The sequence below is a fragment of the Pinus tabuliformis genome, chromosome 7, assembly GCF_031772625.1.
Source record: "Pinus tabuliformis cultivar Carrire ecotype Pingquan chromosome 7, CPIR1, whole genome shotgun sequence".
NCBI lineage: Eukaryota > Viridiplantae > Streptophyta > Pinopsida > Pinales > Pinaceae > Pinus > Pinus tabuliformis.
This window is the reverse complement of record NC_142293.1, coordinates 577,903-592,783: the sequence shown is the minus strand read 5'-3', so window position 1 is coordinate 592,783 and position 14,881 is coordinate 577,903. Positions and strand designations below refer to the sequence as shown.

General features: G+C 40.1%; 1 protein-coding gene across 5 annotated transcripts in view; it reads right to left on the bottom strand.

Moving 5' to 3' along the window:
* LOC149244842 (protein CHROMATIN REMODELING 35-like) overlaps nt 1–14,881 on the bottom strand; it is a 260,164-nt gene that overhangs the window by 244,752 nt on the left and 531 nt on the right. For 3 of the 5 annotated variants that reach the window (XM_089457561.1, XM_089457565.1, XM_089457562.1), the window contains 2 exons: nt 14,639–14,858; nt 14,202–14,286 (listed from right to left, as the gene is read on the bottom strand). The gene's annotated coding sequence lies outside the window, so the exon portion shown is untranslated. Of the gene's footprint in view, nt 1–14,201; nt 14,406–14,638; nt 14,859–14,881 lie in introns of all 5 variants that reach the window. The other 2 variants (XM_089457564.1, XM_089457563.1) reach the window with 2 other exon arrangements.

Here is a 14,881-nt window from a genome sequence, read left to right as displayed (position 1 = left end):
TTTTGGTTTATTTTTCAAATTTTGTATATATTGGGGTTTTGGGTATTTTATTTTCATTTGTGCAAGTGAGATTCAGAGGGTAAGATCTAGTCTTTAAATTTTTTGCAAGGCCAACAACAAGGATTTTGCAGTGATTTGGGTGATTATTGAAGATCTGAAGCAAATCATAAATTTTGACGAGGGTTTCAATATGTTTTAGGGCCTCTAGGCCCAACGTCGTTCTCCTAGCCTAGCCGCTGCCCTTTCTAAGCCTAGTCGTAGACCATTTTGGCCTTGTTCCCTAAGGCCGCAAGCCTTTAGGGCCTTCTTCCCTAGCCGTCAGCCTTCCTTGGCATCTCGGTTGCCCTTATTAGGGCCTCTTTGCTTCCCCTTATTCCTCCTTCGCTCGGAAGCCTTCCTTTCTCCTTTGCTAGCCTCTCTTAGCCCTCCACTCAACCCTCCTCCCTCTCGGCCTGTCTCCTTAGCCACTATCGTGGATTTCTTTGGCCCTTGTAGGCCTTGGCAACCTCCGCCCTAGCTCCTCCAACCCTCCATCCTCTTCCCTTCTCCCTCGGCCTCCTCTTCTCTCCTCTGTCTAGCCTCTACCCCCTTCGTTGCCTCTTTTCTCCCTCTTCCTCCTCTGTCGTGGGCTTCCAGCCCCTCCTCGGCCCTCTGTCCCTAAGCCGCAGCCTTCTTTCGCTTGTGGCAGGCATCTAGGGCCTTCTTTTCCCTAGTCATGAGGCCTATCAGGCCTCTTGGCCTTAACCGCAATCCTAAGAGGCCTTGTGGCCTTTCCTTCTAGCCCTTTTCTTGGTCCCCAGTGCCATTTTTAGTCAGTGTGGGTGGTTAGTTGATTTTCTGAGCTGACATTTGGTTGTTTTGCAGTGAATTGGGATCACATTCTTGTTGTTATAGATACTCTTTCTTTGGACAAATTTTGGAGAAAATCTTCAAGGCCCAAGGCGTAAGGGTTTGATCTCTAAACCCTCCTTCTGCACTGTTTGCTACAGCAAGAATATAAATTCATAACAGTGGTAACTAATCTCACTTGAATGCCCTAAAACCATTAAAAAGTTTCTTAAGTTCCTTAGCTAATAATTGGGCAAATTGAGCACTCATAATTTGGCCCATTTCATGAAAAAAATAGGACTGTCATAAGTTCACTGAAGTCTGATTTTCAACAGTGGCATATGCATCATAAAAAGACCTAATGCATTGAGAAATTGGTGATTTGAAAAGTGGTTTTGGTAGTGGACTGCTTCACCTGCATTTGGCATCTCATTTCACATTTAAAAGTGCTCTAACTAAAGGTCACATACTGCTGTCCTAATTGTTCACTAAATGTCACTAGATATCATTGAAACATAAGGCTTCTATTGCTCATGATCTAATTTCTCATTGTGTAAAGTGGTGTTTACATTAAGTTGCTTTTGGTGAAGTATCTAATGTTGGTTGTCTTGTGAAAATTCCATAATCCTAATTGTGCACTAATAAGCTCACTCTCTAAAGCACATTGAATATTTGCAGTGAATTGGATATTGGCATCGATTGTTTCTATCACCCTAATTGGTATTAAAGTATCTTGTTCCAATTGTGTTGAAAGAATATCATTGAATGTCTCTTGAACAATTTGTGATCTTGGCTAATTGAGAATCTAATTTGTAATCATTGTCACATTTAAGATCTAAGAATTGGTGAAACTAATTGCATATCTCTTAACAATTGTCTTGAAGAAAAAAAATATTGGCCAAGAGCATTTACAACTATGTTGCCAGAAACGGCTACCTCCAACCCCAAAAACGGCGGATCTCGTTTCAGATCCGGATCCGTGTACAAAACGCAGGAAAAACATATTTGTGGAGGTTTTTTTTTCCCGGAGACGGGAAGTTTTTGTTTCAGCAGTTTTCCGGCGTTTTGGTTGAAAAATGGCCCATTTCAAAAATTCTCCAAAATGTTTTCGGATTTCGTGATACATGTTAATCTAGGTTGTCCTTGCGGTCAATATGGCACTAGCCAAAATGGCAAATATTCTTGAGATGCCTGGTTCCAAATGATGAGGTCATAACTCTTGTTTGAAGAAGATGTCAAGCCACGAAGATGTCAAGCAACTATCTTGCCCGAACAAATCGTTGAACTAACTATAATGTCGCTGAGTGCCAATCATGTGCCTTGATTGGTGATCTAGACCTTAGGTGCCAATATACAAGCCTTTGAAGTGGAGGACTATAATTGATGAAATCATACATGTGATAATGTCATACTCTTTAAAGAATGACCACACTTTGACATAATTGGAAGACTACTTTGGTGTCTTTGACAAATTAATAAAGGTTGCACTATGACATATTACTGCACTATCATTGAATACATGATGCTATACCTTCATCACGATGTTGGATACTATCATGATGACATTATTGGTGCAAAACAATGAAGAAGCCATGTTGTCCCAAAACATTCCTCATACTGTTCCAAATATCTTTTGCACTCAAATTTAAGGACAGTCACATTAAAAAAAAAAATATTCACCTCCTTAGAAGAAGAATCTCACCATGAGATCTTCACCAGCTTGAAGAACATATTTTTTCCTTTCTATTGAGCTATTACGTGGCCTAAAACTCCTAACAGTTCAGGAGAAATTGAATTTACAAGTTAAAAACTAAACTCTGCTCATTAAGCTGACCTCACTAACTTATAAATGTCGGCTTGTCTCAAGAGACACGTTTGTTCAGAACTTTGGGTAGAATAGCCTATTAATATAGGCTCGGACCTCCTCCAAATACACAGATTTTAAGCGAAGAAATATAGAGACAGAACGAAGACCTATTCACATGTCGTGAACAGTTAGAAGATAAGGGAATTAAGGAACAGTGATAGCATGAAGAGGACAGGCATTTGCTGGTACAATCTCCGCAGTTCCGCAGGCTCAGGTTATGGTGACAGCAGCTCGGACATAACCTTCAAAAATCTGTGTATAGAGTCATCCCTTTCTAGCCCGGACTTCAGGACAAGGGTAAGCACAACTGTGGAAGAGCTACAATACTTTGGACCTCAGTCCTGTAGGAGCTCGGTTTTTTTTTTTTTTGTGGCATCCTTGACAGTCACAACAGCTTGGTGCAGCATGGTGCCAGAATATTATTGCTGAAGTTTTGGTGCAGTAAGGACATTGGTGAAGCTGTGGTGCAGAAGTCTTGGTGCAGTACTAAAATCTTGGTGCAGTGTTGAAGTCTTAGTGCAAGAACATTGGTGCAAAATTGATGAAGAAGTGTGGTGCAAAATAGATGGTGCAGTATGGTGTATAAATCCTTGTGTAGAAGTATTGGAACAGTTTGAACAGTGGTCTGGTGCAGTGTGGTGCAAGGACATTTGTAAAGAAGAATTGTCACAATCTAGTGTTGAAGTCTTGGTGCAGCAGTGGTCCAGTAGTCTTGAGATAATCTGGTGTTGAAATATTGGTGCAGTGCAGAAGAGCTGGTGCAAACTTTGGTGCAGACCTTTGGAGGTAACTTGAAGTAATATTTGGGACTGACCTTGGACCAGATTTGAAGAAGGTGCAGAACTATTATTAGAGCTGGTGCAGGACTTGGTGCAGTTCATTGAAGACACATTGAAGTGTCGTATTGAAGATCATAATGCAATGTTGATGTCATGATGAGCTAACTTGAAGAGATTGATTAGGTAATATGAAGAACAATGGTGACACTTTCTGTATGACAAGGTTGTCATTGATGACGTGACGTGAAGATTAAGTGAAGGGATAGCTGAAGACTGACAGGGTTCGGTGAAGAAGACTTTGGGAGCCGTGAAATAAAACCACAACATATCTTGACAAAGCAAACAATAGTATTGGTGTCCTTGGAGTTGGTGCTCCTAAACTCAAGGTTCGTGCCTTGGATAAGATAGGGTCGAAGCCCTAGAGTTCGGAGCCTCACTAAAGTCTAAGTAGATGCTTGGCACATCCTAGGTTGGAGCCCGAGTGTCTTCATCAAGGGTTGGAGCCCTACCCATGTTGTACTCGAATCATTATAAAGATTATATTAATAACAACATTTATTTCTATTGTTCATTTTTGTGTTCTAAATATAAGTGATCTAACTGGTAAAAATAACAATTGAAAAGAAATATTGATTCACTCCCCCCCCTCTCAGTGTTTCCAACAATACTTATTTCACTAATCCAAAAACGTATCCCGAAATTTGCCCGCCGGGAGCAGTCATTTTCGTTTTCGATCCTCCATTCCTTTGACCACCGAACCTAACCTAAAAGGTTAAATTTGTGACTGCCACTGGAGTGAAACATTATTGCTAGAGTGAGTCGCCAAGTGATTGCTCAGTGTTTGTCTGTCGCCCGAGTTCAATTCGGTGTTTGTCTTTTCGCTGGAGGAGTGTCGAGTGTTTGTGTTTAGTGAGCCACAGACTGGAGTGAATCGTCGAGACTCGAGAGTCAACTGTGCAGACTACGGAAAGGACTCAATTGTGCAGAAAGGACTCAATTGTGCAGATTTTGCAGGTATCGCTATTATTGAAAAAAAAAATCTATTATGTCTTTGTCTTGGATATAGGTCGGACTACTCAGTGTGTTGCACAGAGGTCTGCCCTAACCACAGAAAAACATAAATCCATGTGCCCAGAACTTTTGCAGTAGCCCACCGAGACAAGGAAGAATAGTTAGGACTGCTTGATAATGATGTTTCGTGTGTTTCATTCACGCTGTCCATTTGCTAAAATATGAATCTGAAGGCTATCTTAATCTCCCCAACTACAAACACCTAATTATCTCACCTACATCACTTGTAGATCCTATCGCTGCATCTTATTGTGTGCATTGTGTTCTTTACAGTGAGACGTTGCATCATATTATGTGCTGTTACAGACCTTATTAATGCTTCTTGTAGCATAGAAACGCTGAGAACTCAGAAAGATTGTCACTGTCATGATCAGGTATCAAACAACAGTAAGATAGTAGATACACCTATCTTGTGTCATCTTTGCATAAAATCTCCTCCTCACTACCTTAAAAGAGCTAGTCAAGATCCATCAAATGTTTTTTCACACTAAAACAATAACATTGCACCAAAGTTGAATAAAGAGGGCAGAGTTGTGGCATGCTTAAGCCATTGTTCAATTGTTCTAGGTTTAAATGCCCAAGTTTCATTTGATTATAGATATTATTTTATAAATTGTCCTGAAATTGTTAAAATGCTTCCCACTAATAGAAAATATGTGTTCATCTTAGTACATTCCCTCGAATTTGTCAGGAATAAAATCTTGTTTGAGATTGCTTTTTTGAAAGTACAAGTATAATTTTAAAATAAATTTTATAATGTTTTCTACCATGACCTCATGACAATGTTTGAGATAGTTCTTATAATGATAGAAATAAAGTTTTACTAGGGTTTTCTTGAGATCTGAGATACATATTTTAATTTTTAAGTTTGTAACTTGTTTTGAACTTTTGAAATACATATTTGTCAATTTTATTTTGCAGTTTCATTTACATCATCATCATCATTCATGGCAACTTCAAGTTCAGCCATTCGTGAGGCAGAGGAAGTGGAACATGAAATTGAATATGCCCCTAAAGTTGATCCAAAGTCACCACTTTGGAAATATGTAACTATTGTTGGGAAGATCCAAGGAGGGAGATCATTGGCATGGGTTTGCAGCCAGTGTAAAAAGAAGTATAAGGGATCATACACACGGGTTAAAGCACATTTGCTTGGGTTAAAAGGCAATGGGGTTCGAATATGCAGTGGCCCACCTAAAGAGAATGGGACAAATGGAAATGGTTTAAGCAAAGCAAAACTTGCAAAATATCAGAAAGAACAAGGCGAGGCAGATGCTAAAGCAAATGAGGCAAATCCTACCTCCCATTTAAAACACCCAACAAGGTTGGGAGCATCTTCATCAAAGCCTCCACTTCATTCTCATGGAATTGTTTGTTCAAAGCGGTCTAATTTGGGACCGCTTGAAAGGAGTTTTAATAATGATGCTCGAGAGATAGCAAATGCAGCTATAGGTCAATGCATTTATGCAAATGGTCTTCCCTTTAACCTTGTGCGATCTCCTTACTGGGCAAAGATGATAAAAGCAGTGAATGAAGCCCCAAGAGGGTTCAAGAGCCCTAGATATGAGAAGGTACGCACCATAATGTTGAGCGCTGAAAAATTAAAATTGGAGGCTAAATTAAGCCCCATTCGTAATTCATGGCACATTTCAAGGGTGTCCATTTCTAATGGATGGAAAGATCAAAGAAATAGGCCTTTGATCAATGTGATTGCTCATAGCCCAAAGCCGGCAATGTTTTTGAAGGCAGTGGATTGTGAGGGGCAGATGAAAGATTCTCAAGTCATTGTTGACATCTTGATTGAAGTAATTGAATTGGTGGGGCCAGAAAATGTTGTCGAGGTAATAACTGACAATGCAACAGTGCTTAGAGCAGCAGGCCTAATTATTGAAGGCAAATATCAGCACATCTTTTGGACCCCTTGTGTTGTACATTCATTGAACCTCATGTTGAGCAAGATGGGGAAGCAAATTGAATGGATTCGAGTTATTTTGAAGAGGCAAAAGAAATTCAAGCCTTTATCACAAACCACCACATGTCCCAAGGCATCTACAGGGAATTTGCGAAGTTGGAGCTCTTTAAGGTACCTATACTTTAAAGTTTATTTCATAAATTATAATTTTTAACTCTAAATTCCAATATCTAAATTGGATTCTCAAATGTCATGATTCGTAAATCATAATAGTTATTCAATCAAATTATGATTTTTAATTTGTTGAACTTTGAAACATTGGCAATTTGGCACCTACAAGTTGCCGAGACTCGATTTGCTCCTCACATCGTAGTCTTAACAAGGCTTATGCAGGTGAAAGATGCATTAAAATCAATGGTATGCAGTTCTCTTTGGAATCAATGGAGGCAATCCCAATTTGATAGAGCACAAGCAGTGAAACGGTTGGTTGTTGATGATGAATGGTGGGATAGGGTGGAGTACCTCTTGGCATTTACTAAGCCAATTGTGGATTTGCTCCATATGTTTGACACAAATATGCCTAATTTGGGAGAGGTGTATGAGGGCATTGATTCCATGACAGAGAAGATAAGGTTGGTTATAAATGCCAAGGAGAATGACCCAGAGAAATTCTTTTACAGCAAAGTAAAAGATATATTGACCAAAAGGTGGAACAAGATGACCACCCCATTGCACCTTTTGGCCTATGCAGTGAATCCAAAATATTATTCTGCAGAGTTGCTAAGTGATCCAGAAAGAACCGCACCAAACAAAGACCCAAAAGTCTCAGAAGGATTTAAAAATTCTTTTAGAAAGCTTTTTGTAGATCCCGAAATTGGGCTTCGGATTCGTGCAGAGTTTTCTCATTTTGTGGGATCAAAGGGTTGGGGTTCTGATATTGATTGTATGCGGGACAAGACCAGATTAAGTCCAATTGATTGGTGGAACTACTATGGTGGGTACTTCCACATATCCAAAAATTGGCCATCATGATCTTGTCACAGGTTGCTAGTTTCTCTTCGGCAGAAAGGAACTGGAGGACATACGGCTTCATCCATTCAATGAAGCGAAACAGATTGGGCTCTAAGAAGGTTGAGGAACTAGTGTATGTTCATTCAAACCTTCACCTTTTGTCACACAAGAGAGATGAATACAAATTTGGGACCACCAAATTATGGGACGTGGAACCAGAGTTGCTTGACTTGGATATGACATTGAATGCCATGTCTCATATGACTTTGTTTGATGCGGAGTCACCAATAGGTGGATCTTCAAGTGGACATGGCAGCAATGTTCCCACTTCTAGAGAGGATGTGGAACTTCTTAGTGACAGGAATGAAGACATATTTGATGATATGTAAATGTAATTTATGATGGTGTTTTAACTTTTAAACTTTTGAACAACCATATGAATTATGAACAATGATAGTAGAATGCCAGTCATAGTTGGTTTTGTACTTTGTACTATGTAGTATGCATTATTAATTTTGGTGATGATGTTGTAACTTGTCATGTTGATAACTTGATGATTGAAATTTGAAACAGAAACTTGATGGTATGTTGAATCGTGAATGTTATAATCATTAATGATGATTACAATGTTTATGCTGAATTGATGATGATGAATCATGATAGATCATAGATGATAATTGATTATGTATTTTTAGTCTTTAGATATAATCTAGATTCTAAACTATGAATGGTAATATGAAATTCTTATTTTATATATATCTTTGTGTGTGTGTGTGTGTGTGCCATTTCTTATCGTATCGTATCCAGATTTTTTGAAAATTTGTCGTATCCGTTCCAAACCCCGTATTTGTATCCATTCCCGTATCCGTTTTAGTGCAACTTAGATTTACAATCTCATTGTCTCTTTGGATAATCATCATTGGCATCACCTAATTGTTCTAAGTGGATAAGTGCTCTAGTTTCTTTAATCGTTGTCATCATATATTGGTTAGTATATTTGTGGATGATAATTTTATCTTGAGCACTTGAGCAATTGTATCGTGGATATCTCTTGTTTATTGTTGGCACTTGTAAAACTTGGTACATATTCTTGTTGTTAAGATTATCTTTCCATTTCATCAATTAAGTATGTTGATTTTCCACGACCTTGGGTCTAGGTTAGAGTCTTAAAATCACTGATGCTACCAAACCAAGAATCTCAACCAGAAACTACTTTGCACAGCGGAATAAAATAACAGTAAATCACACATGCTTAGAATATAGACAACTTTTTTAATTTTTCAACCCAACTTCATTATATTAATCCAACTGATATAATACAACAGTGTAGGGCTCTCATACCAGGGATAATGGCCCTCATACATCCACTAGTACAAGAATACAAACTGGAGCTTGGTGTCAATCCATCGACGACCAATCTACCCTCAACAAGATACTATGACTGTCTAGCTGATGTAGAGCTCCTCACAACTGCCATGATCGTACCTTGTACCTGCCCGGTCCTTCGGCTCCTGATCTGTAGCTCATGCCTCTATCAATGCTCCAAGTCCATATGGCCACTAAATCTCGGCTATCAATCTGCTCTCTAGTTGTCCCTTCATCCATCAACGGCACAACACATCAAGATTCTTGTTGAGTTGTTCACAGCTCCACTTGTGAACAACTCTCAATCTGTCCGCAGTTGCTCCTCATCTAATCAGGGACTTCCGCCCACTATGGTCTTCCTACGTTGCTCCGATGAAGACCAACATAGGACACGGAGGGCTGCCACCTATCACTGCAAGATGTCCATCTCCCACAATGAACACGAGCTAGGAGGACTACCCATCATCTGCTGTAGAAGTCCTTCTCCACCCACAAGTCTCGGGCTCCACAAACTATTCCTAGTTGATCAGACCCTTGAACTCAACAATTGCCTCTCTCGCAACCACCTTTGTCCATCGAGATGTTGTTCACCGGGCTCCAACTTGGACACTATCACGCTATCCTCCAGCAGACCATAAGTGTCCAATCTCGTCCACACTTAGTCTTCTCTCACACTGCCCTCCAACAGTCCACGAGAGACCAAGTCCACGTTGTAGCATCTGCACCTAGTTAGGACATCCCCACACCTAGGAGACCCTTACACATGGTTGCCCACAAACTCCACCAATCTGCCCTTTGCTCTGCAATAGAGGAGCTATTGCACAAATCTGGGCACCAACAACTTGTCCTCTCCAAGGACACCATCAACTCATCAACCAAGGGAACATCTTGCAACACTCCTTGCTGTTGTCCTCTTGCCTCTCATTTGATGTGCCTGTTGTCACCTTGGCTGCTTGGTAGGCTTCCCAACAGTCCATGTGGGCTCCTCCAAACAGCTCCTAAGGTCTCCTACAACTGCCCATCAAACTGATCCACGCTCTGGTCAAACTCTTTGACCCAACATCCCTCCAAAAACACTATTGTAATGATGTCTGCACTTTGTTGTTCGTGACACTTGGTTAGGGCACTTGTTGCATCCCTAAATCCTCCCAACAGTCACCAAACAACCTCCTTCTAGTTGCGACCTAGGCAAGGAAGGCTCCTCTTCATGCATGTTGTTGTTTTGGGCATGTTACAGCCCAAGAACCCTCCATGCTGCCCTGTTTTGGGAGGCTAGGCCTGCGGCCTACCTCAGCTAGTTGCGGTCCTCCAACAGCCCACCAAAACAGTCCTTCCTCACTGTGGTTTTAGCCTTCAAACAACCTACAAACAGCAATGTCTTGCTCACAAGGAGCTCGACCTACCACCCTGCCTTCTTGACCCTTAAAACAACAGACTCGGACGACCCAAAGGCATTCCGCACCAGCATCCTCACTCGACCTCCATGGCAGACTTCGGACCCTCCTCCACACTGTATAGGGCTTCTCTTTTGCTGCGGCTAGGACTAATTTCAGAGCTCCTTTTCCTTAAGATGATGTTGCACAAAATGGATGTCTCAAATGCCTCACACTCACCCTCGATATATACTAATAAGAGGGGCTTCTCAAAACGTCATAAGCCTAAAACACCTTAGGCCGACCTACATACACACTTGCAAACCCATCATTAACCTTCAAAAATTCATAACTCCTCAACGACAACTCGGAATCGGATGATTCTCGTTGCGTTAGAATCGTCTCGCCGAGAGCTATCATCCTCATCCATCACATGTCAAAGACTCGTCACGGTTTTGGCCCAAACATCTATGGGTGCAAAACCCCAAGCTTGGGTTCTAAGCCCACAAGCCTACTTGTGGCGCTTTGACCTCCAACCCTCGAACACTAGGGCTTGGAGTACCTCCCAAGCTACACAAATCAACAAAGTAATCTCGTCATAAGGATAACTAAGTACTTAAAATCACTAAACAATCTTAACTCAAGAAAACACTCATCCATCTTGCATCTCATCCTAGGAGCTAGTCTTGCATTAATAATTTACCTCCAAGCATAAGCTTGGTTGATAGAAATTAAGACCACCTTTCTCATCTAGCTTGAGGAGCCTAGCACTTCTTTAGTGGTTAACACAGTGACCTTGCAGTTGTCAAAGCTATAGTCTTTGCAGCGCCGGAGGCACCCGGTGGCTAGTACCTAAGGGAAAGTATCGTTAATCAAGCCTTTGCTTGCTTTCCGTTGGCCTATTTCTCACAACCTACTCTAGAGACTAGCTTCAAAACAGTTAAGAGGAAGGATGCACCTAGAATAGGCATTTAATTAAAAACAACCAAGATTCTTGCATCACACCTAAGTGATAGGATTTCCATAGCATATAGGATAGTTAAGCATTCAAGCAGCGGTTTGTCATCCTATCATTTGGTCCCTAATTTAATTAAAGCAAGTTGTTGACTCCATAAGGCACTGGTCTCACATATAAATCTAATCGATTCTTTTAAGCTTGCTAAAATTAACCAAGTGGCTAGGCCATTCAACCGTGTCACCCAGACTTGTTGGTTGCCAACTTGTCCTTTATCTTCACATTCCATAGGGACTACCCCCCTTGCCTGTTGTTGGGAGACAATTAGAACAGAGAAGTCGGGGATCAGAGTGACAGCCCCCGACCTGAGACATTGTCGCAGTGCCTGTACAATCTGAGTGACAACAGGTCTAATGAGGCATAGGCAATCTTCGAGAGAATGAAGTGGGTCCTGTGCTAGCACTACCAGACTTCACTTAGCCATTAGTGCTTGAGTGTGATGCTTTGGGGACAGGAATAGGAGCAGCGTTAATGCAAAATCACCACCGCATTGCGTTTGAGAGCGGAAAACTCGAGGATTATGAATGAGCGACATTACTTAATATATGATAAAGAGATGTTGGCCACTTAAACAATACTTAGTGGGGATCAGGTTTAAAATGAAGACTGATCATAATAGCTTGTGGTTCCTCATGGAGCAGAAGGAATTGGGTGAGAGACCGCAGAAGTGGATCAGCAAACTACAAGCATATAATTTTGAGATTGAATAAGTGAAGGGCAATAACAATGTGGTAGAAGATGCCCTTGCCAGAATGCCATCCACCCTCTTTCTCGTGGAAATCACTGGTGACTGGAAATCCCTCCTGTTGGTGGAGTACTCCAAACAGAAATTTGCTTGCAAGATCCTCGATGGGCTAATCGAGGATGACAGGTACAAAGATGAGCTAATCCAGGATGACCGACCTTGACAAATTGTCAAATAACAAATAAATTCATATCTCCATAAATTTATGTCGGAATCGGATGATCTTTAGATCAATCCTACACCTCTCGGAGAGAGGAATCCAAGAAAAATATCAGCTACCATAAATAAGATGACCCACATGGAGTTTGGCCCTAGTTGCCAATTTTAACATATTCTGAACTACTCCCTCTCTTGAAGAATCAATTGAGATATGTAACAAGTTGAAATTTCTCTTCTGAACTAATAAATTCTAATTGCATATATGAGTTTACAAGAAAGATGCATTAAGAAGAGAAATTTTAACTTCTTACATATCTCAACTGATTCTTTAAGCGAGGGAGTAGCTGCTTTAACTTGAAGATAAAAGGAGATTAATTTAAGAGGTGGAAAGGAAGATATTGTCTTGATTGACTAAAACATTCACCACTCTACTGTCCTGGACCTGGGTTTATGATTGTTTCTACCAGCAACATATATGAGCAGCTCATAGGTAATGACAACTTGACAATGACATTGAACATAAATTTCACTGTCATAAACAAGGGATATTAGCAATAGAGCAAGATACAATCATCTGAAAATAGCGGTTCTATTTATTAGCAATTTATGTGATTTCCCTTTTGTTTCCAAAGAAGGAATTTCAGCTACTTAACCAACACTCTGAGCTAATTTTGGTCCACTTCGGTAGTTTGTCATAACTTGATAAAATAAAGTTGACCCTGAAAATAGAGGTGTTTAATATTTATGTGGGGACCAGTAGTATCACTACAATTGCAGCAAAGCAAGGGACAAATCCAAATGCAGACTATTGCAAATGGTACCATTTAAGGGGAATAACAATACTCTGAATTCTATCTTCAATTTTGTCCTTGGTTCATGTCATATAAAATGTGTATGCAGAGTATTTTTAACACTACGGGTGCTTTAACAAGAAAAAGATAGTAAGTGACCAATTCTGAGAATTCTCTGTTAGGCTATTTCGTACAAAACCAAATAGGTCTTAAACGTGACTACTAGTTCAAGCGTACACTAACGGCCACGTCAGATGAACAGATAAAATAACAATATCGATGGATGGGAACTACTGTTGAGATTGAAAAAGTAGTCTAAGTAGAAGATATAGTGAAGGGAACAGCCACATTCGAAGATGGCAAAAAGTGTGATAAGGATGATGCACTTCAAAGACAAGATGCTGAGAGTCAACCCAACCAGAGTAGGCAACCCACCTATGGGGACAAATCCATATTAGTAACGCAACAATTTACAGATGTCCACTTCTAGGATATTGTCTCATCCTCATATTTCGGTTTTCTTCTGTCGAAATGTTAAAATGAGATGTTAGATGTTCCACCCTCTTCTATTCTAATTTAACAATGGTTTTCTTCTCACACATAAAATAAAGAAAGATTGTTAGGTTATCTCCCTCTGCAACTAGTATTATTCTCTGAAGTACTCAAGAAAGCACACTCATGAAGCATCGACAGCTTGAAATAATTTAATAGCATGTTCATTAAATGAACTGATTGAGGTTCAATGAGGTTTGCTTAAAAGAAATATTTCATAACTTGACTCATATTTAAATCGGTTGCATAGGGTACATTATGGTTTTCTTTATCATTATTCAGTTCACGATATTAGTGTGAAAATTTTGTCCAAGTGAATTATTAGGCAGTATAAGAGGACCCCGAGTTTAAATATGGGCTACTAAAACACTCTTATAAGCTTGCACAAGCTCGCACTCTTTTGAAATTGATTACCCATAAATTAACCACAACACTCAAAATAAACAGATCTAAACCAACGAATATGACGATACGGGCGGCTTAAAACCTGGAACCGCCAGAATCATGGAATGTAATAATTATAAGAATTTACATCTCTTTTTAGTGTAAAATTACACTAAGTTAAAAAAAACGGATAAAGTCAACACGTTCCCAACCTCTGGCTTTCTAGCATGAAGAGCATTTCAACAAATTTTAAGAATTAAATAAGGTGAGACTGAATAATCTGAACAATGCCATGAAATGGAATGGAATGCAAACGAAGACTCGGCCGTATTGCCGTGTAAAGCCTTACCCTTTACTCCTTTACAGACTTGAGCTTCACCGCAAGAAATACGAGTGGGAGCAAATTCTTCACCCTCTGCTTTCACATCATCGTCCTGTAGCAAATAGAGCTCTTTCATTTAAAATCAAACATGTGAACCCAGCAGCACCAGCATTATCGTCTTTCTTTTGCCAGAAGGAAGATAGTGAAACGAGATATTCACAGCTCGAAATACTGAAATAAGCAGGGACGGCAATAAATTTACATCTTTTATCAGCATAAAATTACAGAATGTTGAAGAGTCGGATGGAGTAAACATGTTGACAACCTCTGGGTTTCCGAAATGTAGGGCGTTTCAAAGAGTTTTCACAAACTAAATTATGGCAAGACTGAATAAACTGGACAATGCCATGAAATAGAATGGAATGCAAAAGAAGACTCAGTCGTATTGCCCTAAAAAGCCTTACCCTTTACTTGTTTAGAGTTTCTCCGCATGAGATATGAGTGAGAAAAAATTATTCACCCTCGGCTTTCACGTTAACGTCCTATATCCAATAGAGCTCATGCATATAAAATCATATATGTGAAACCCCAGCAGCACCAGCATTACTATTTTCCGGAAGAAAGATAGTGAAAACGAGATATTCCTAGCTGAAGACAGGTATGCCCCCTGCGCAACTCGAAGTACTGAAATAAGCAGTGATGGCAAT